Below are 6,455 nucleotides of genomic sequence, written 5' to 3'. Positions count from 1 at the left end.
TTGCAGATTCGTTTTGGGTCGCATCTTGGAACGACTAGAAAAAAAGATTTACATAGGGTTCAACGTCATTTAATGGTAGTTTAATGATGCTTCATTTTGCCTGCCTTGATCATCTAGAATCTGCACTAATAGAAAAACCCGTGGGATAGGCAGCTGATTCGTCACTAAGGGGCTGCTTCAGAATTGGAGGGAAATTCCATAGGTTCAAAATTTTTGACCTTAAACGCGTTAAGTCCTTACCCCTGGCTTCAGCATTAGCCCTCAGGGGCGCCAGCCACTGTTGGAGCAGAAAGGCAGGATCATAATCAAGGAATAACTTCACTCCCAATTTTCATTCTCCATTCTGGACCTTGAGATCCACTTCAGGGTCATTAGAGTCCCCGTCTCCGACATTACTTCAGGGGCTTAATAATGATTAGAAGCATGTGCTCTGGAGCCACAGCATGTTTTGGTTTGAACCTCAGGTCCACAGCTTAGTAGTTGTAAAACTGTACCTCACTGTGCCTCCGTTTTCTCAAGTGTAAAATGGGGAACAAAGATACTTACCTCATAGTGTTATTAGGATTAAATGAGTTGAAGTATGAGAAACCCCCAGGACGGTCACCGTGCACAGTAAGCAGTGTCTAAGTATTTGTTATATTCAGAATTTGAAAGATGACCTGATCTTGGGTAGGAGTGGGCTCAAGACTCAAGACAAACAACCTAGGGTCACTTAGATCATTCCATTTAAACTCATGAACGTTTGTTGAATGCCTAAAATTCTCAGAGTTAGAGCTGAGGATCCCTATGGGAATGACTAAGGTTTACTCCACCATTGTAAAATAAATTTCAGTGCCTGCCACAGACAGCCTGTTAATAACCAACTGAAGATACACTCCATAAACAAACAAACCTAACACTGTCTGCCTCCCAAAAATCTCCCCTTATAAAATCTGGCTTCTCTAAAGGAAGGGAATGGCATAGCCCACCAGTGAAGCATTAAACAAACTATCTTTTCCCTTTAGCCATGTCACTCTACCCTTTCTTCCCTGAATTTGTGTGTGTGTGTGTGTGTGTGTGTGTGTGTAGTAAAAAAGTGCAAACAATAAATTCACCATTTTAATTATTTTTAAGCGTATACTTCAGTGGCATTAAGTACATTGACATTGTTGTGCAACTTTCACCACCATCCATCTCCAGAACATTTTCACCTTCCTGAGACTCTGTACCATTAAACACGAATTCCCCATTCCGTCTCTCCCCAGACTTTGGCACCCATCATTTTACTTTCTGTTTTTATGAATTGGGCTGGGAACCTCATATAAGTAGAATCATACAGTGTTTATCCTTTTGTGTTGACAGATCTCACTTAGCGTAATGTCTCCCAGGTTCAATCATGTTTTAGCATGTATCAAAATGTTTTACTTTTTAAAGGCTGAATAATATTTCAATGTATGTATATACCACATTTTGTTTCCCCATTCAACTGTCAGTGGACACTTGGGTTGCTTCCAGATTTTCACTACTGTGAATAATGTTGGTGTGAATACGGGTGTACAAATATCTCTTTGAGCCCCTGCTTTCAGTTCTTTGGGGTATACACCCAGAAGTGGAATTGCTAACCATATGGTCATACTGTTTTTAATTTTTTTAGGAATCTCCATATTATTTTCCACAGAAACTGCACCATTTTCATCCCCACCAACACTGCGCAAGGGCTCCAGTTTCTCCACATTCTTGCCAACACTTCTGGTTTTTCGGTAGTAAGCATCCTGAATCAGTGTCCAAATATATTTTGACTAAGTATATAGTCAAGCATGAATGTCAAAATGCCAGTGCAGAGACTGGGGTGGTGCAGTGATCATCAGTGACTTTGCTGAAGGTTGTTCTATTAGGGCAGATTGCTATTGTTTTAGAAAATGGCTTTATTTAGTATTATGAGATGAGGCAGAGAGATTCTTGTTACTCATTTATTAGGTAATGAAACGAACTGGCCATAGTCAACATGTCCAGGCAGGTGGAAAGTTCAGGACGGTCTTCCAGGCCTTGCCCATCTAGTTTAGTTCAAGGCCAGTTGATAGACGGCCACTGAATTAAGGCTCTTCCTCTTCCAAGGTGAGGGTCATACCTTACTCTCTCCCCACTTCAGCTTCAGCTAACATCTTCCCTCCATTTGCTTGTTCATTCACTAAATATTTCAACAAACACTGTCTCTTAAGAAGAAAGTAACTGAAGATTTGAACTTCTAGTTTACTTTTTAGTGGACAAGTACTGAATTATGCCTTCAGGAGCTCCAGTACTGTCTCCCGGGCTCCCAGAATGTGGAATGCAGTCTTCAAGGTCAGTTCCCTCTTGTTCATCCCCAAATGCTCTGCCCTAGGCACATGTCTCAACCACAAGCAGTTTGTGGAAACTGAAGACATCATACGATAGGCTAGACTGTAAAAGCACCATCAGACAATGCTGAGCAGACAATACACATCATAAAACTATGAAAAACTATGAAAACAAAAAAGCTAAGGAGACAGAAAAGGCAGTCATTTCTTTTCCCTGGAAATGAGATTTAATGGGCCTTTTAAACTCAATTCTTAATTTCCCTACTATTTTAGTTATATTTTGGGAAGCAGTCTTTTCCTTCTCCCCTTAGGGTTTAAGACGCTAAGAAGTGGCAGTGCTGGGGTGGCGAACTGAGGATTCTTCCCCTAACAAAGACCCATTTCCTTCAAGGCTATGCTATAATAGCTGGGTGATTTATAACAAATTTTGGGCACTTACTCTATGCTGGGCACTTGTACTTCTGTGACTTCATGAAAGTCATCCAACTGGAACTAAAGACAGACACAACTTCTACTGACCGCAGGAGCATAGCAAGCCACCTGTCTTTGAAGACCCTCCCAAGAAGTTAAAAAAAACTTCTCCTAGACTTTTTTTTTTTTTAAAGATTTTATTTATTTATTCGACAGAGATAGAGACAGCCAGCAAGAGAGGGAACACAAGCAGGGAGAGTGGGAGAGGAAGAAGCAGGCTCATAGCAGAGGAGCCTGATGTGGGGCTCGATCCCATAACGCCGGGATCACGCCCTGAGCCGAAGGCAGGCGCTTAACCACTGTGCCACCCAGGCGCCCCTAGACTTTTTTTTTTTTTTTTTAAACTTCTACCTCCAATCTGGGGCACCTGGGTAGCTCAGTTGGTTAAGCATCTGCCTTCAGCTCAGGTCATGATCCCAGGGTCCTGGGATCAACCCCCACATCGGGCTCCCTGCTTGGCGGGGAGCCTGCTTCTCCCTCTCCCTCTGCTCCTCCTGCTTGTGCTCTCTCTCTCTCTCTCTCTCTAATCAAATAAAATCTTTAAAAAAATAAAACTTTTACCTCCAATCTGCTGACTCTCTGCTCCACCATACTCATAAGAAAGGATGGGACAGAAGGGCTATGCGTCTGGTTCATCTTTCTACAACCCCAGAGGCTGAGTAGCCTTGGAGATAGGTTCATGGTTAAGGAGGATGCTCCCCTGCCCTCAGATCACAGCCAGAAAAAGACTGGTCCACAATCAATTTAAATGTTTAATTTCATTTTCTTGTGTATATTCCTTCTGTTCCAGATTTCTATCTTCCTCTCTACTTTAAAGAGTGTTAAGAGCTAAGGTTAGGTGGATTTCTGTAAATAGAGATTTTGTTTGGGTTGTGGGACTATGCGTGGATTGGATTTTTCTTCTTCATTTTCCTTCATGAGATTTAAAATTTTTCATTAAAGTATTAAAAAATCTGTAGACCCGGGGCACCTGGGTGGCACAGTCGTTAAGCGTCTGCCTTCAGCTCAGGGCATGATCCCAGCGTTCTGGGATTCAGTCCCACATCAGGCTCCTCCGCTAGGAGCCTGTTTCTTCCTCTCCCACTCCCCCTGCTTGTGTTCCCTCTCTTGCTGGCTGTCTCTATCTCTGTCGAATAAATAAATAAAATCTTAAAAAAAAAATAAAAATAAAAAATAAAAAAATAAAAAATCTGTAGACCCACTTAATAAATGACTCTTCGTTTCTGTCATACTAAGCATTCGTTATATGGAAAAAATTCAAGGATGTCACCACCAAAACACACACACACAAATGAGAAGCAGTGTATTCTGTAGTAAAGGGTCATTTTCTGGAGTCACACTGCTTGAGGCTAAAAATCAGTTTGCCACTTGCTAGCTGTCTAACCTTAGGCAAAGCCTGAATTTTTTTCTGCCTCCATTTCCATATATATATACCTATCACAGGGTCATTGTGAAAATAAGAATAATCCATGAGCAGTGCTTAGGGGAATACTTAGCTTATAGCAGCGCTCAAATGTTAGTTCCTGGCGACAACAGCTGAAAATGGAATGGTGGTTAAAATCCCTGTACTTGCAAATAAGAGAGCTGATATTCAAAATTAAACGATAGTCACTGCATTTGGGCGACATATCTTAGAAAGTGGAACTTGCTGAGTACACATCTTAGGATACAATGCACTGCATGCTACTCAAACTGCACTTACTGGGGCCCCGAATTTAATACGGAAGCATGCATGTCTCCATTCCATACATGAACATGGTCTTAAAAGCTAACGCAAACCAGAAGTTCCAAACCCCAAAAGGGTCAGTTCTGTTTCTCTAAATGTTTGGACTGATTTTCCTTCTTTAAAGAGTATTTAAAAATTTTAAGTCATCTCTATACCCCAGATGGGGCTCAAACGCACAACCCTGAGATCAAGAGTTGCACACTCCATGGACTGAGCCAGCCAGGCACCCTTGGCCTTATTTTCTAAAATACATTTTTCAGGTCAAATGTTTCCCAGAAACCTAAATGACAGAATGGAGTTGGGAAATTCGAAGACTTGCAGTTACGTCTTGACTTTATTACAAATTCAACCGTCTGCCTTTCAGCCAAATTTTGAGACATTGTTCCCTCAAACATAAAATGTGAACTATTTGCTTTCTTATTTCAAAGATAGCGTAAGAAGCATAGGCAACTCACAGACCTGAGGGAAGAGTTTATATCAAATTAGATATTAGCAGTCAGTGCTACTGGGCTGCCCTCCTCACATCACGATAAATCATAAAATGCTTATCTCCTTGCTCTTCCTATCTGTTCTCTCCTCTTTATTCTCATTACTGTGTAGTTAGTTCCTAATCACATAGATTCTGAGTGTGAATCAAATTTGAGTAGGGTGCCTGGGTGGCTCAGTTGGTTGAGTGTCTGACTCTTGATTTTGGCTCAGGTCATGATCACAGGGTTGTGAGGTCGAGCCCCATGTGAGGCTCCTCACTCATCGGGGAGTCTGCTTAAGATTCTCTCTCTCCCTCTGCCCTTTCCATACCCCGCACTCTGTCTCTCAAATAAATAAATACATCTTTAAATGATTCAAAAAATTACCATCACACAATGAAGTACTGTGAAGTGTAGGTGATAGTCAATTTGACTAGGCAATGGGGTGTCCACATATCTGGTCAAACATTATTCTGGGTGTTTCTGTGAGGGTGTTTCTGGATGAGATTAACACCGAAATCAGTAGACTGAGTAAAGCAGATTACCTTCCATAATGTGGATGGGCCTCATCCAATCTGTTGAGGGCCTAGAGACCTAAAGGCTGACCCTCTCCTGAGTGAGAAAGAATTCTCCTGGGTGATGGCCTTCAAGCTGGAATATCAGCTCCTCCAGCCTACCGGCCTTGAGACTGAACTGGAACATCAGGTCTGCATGGTGGACTTGCCAGCCTCCACAGCTGCCCAAGACAATTCCTTATAATAAATCCCTTTATGTACATACATATCTCCTATTAGTTGTGTTTTCCTGGAGAATCCTAATGCAGAGCAATACCGTTATATCCTGAAACTCTGCAGATTAAATTTAAGAGGATTCAAATTATGCTTGAAAGCCAGAGAGAAGGCAGGGTTTTTCCACCAATGAGGGCCATATGTAGATATATTCTCAAGTCTTGGGTATTTATGGCTGAAGCAAAAATACATGTAGTACTTTCCAACACACAGCAATTTCTAGTGGCTTCCTACCTATTCCAACTTGCACCTTTGGGGATTACTTGGCTTTAATAAATGAATCACTTACATAGCTGAAGCTTCTTCAAGAGAGTACAGTGAACCAAGAGGGTAGAGGGCAAAAGGGCACTGAGGTTTGTGTCCTTGGGCAATCTGTCAATGGATCTTATAGAATACCATGGAGATGTTTACATCTTCTAACCATAGCCTTAGATCATGTCAAAAGCAGACTACTGCTTACAAAAGGGCAGCAACAGACAGAAAAAGCTCATGTTAGATGGGACACTGTCCTGAGGACAGAAGACAGACCACTTAAAGAAGAATTAAATCTGGAGATGATAGGACAGAGAAATCTCTCTCTCTCTTTTCTTCTTTGGTAAGATTTTAGTTATTTATTTGAGAGAGAGAGAGTGAGAGAGAGTACTAGCGGAGGGAAAGCAGGAGTGCAGGGAGAGGCAGGTGCCCTGCA

Source organism: Ursus americanus, chromosome 2 (genome assembly GCF_024610735.1).
Source record: "Ursus americanus isolate L20-20 chromosome 2, mUrsAme1.1.p, whole genome shotgun sequence".
In the NCBI taxonomy this organism is placed as follows: domain Eukaryota; kingdom Metazoa; phylum Chordata; class Mammalia; order Carnivora; family Ursidae; genus Ursus; species Ursus americanus.
The sequence above is the reverse complement of the archived record's forward strand: the minus strand, read 5'-3'. Positions refer to the sequence as shown.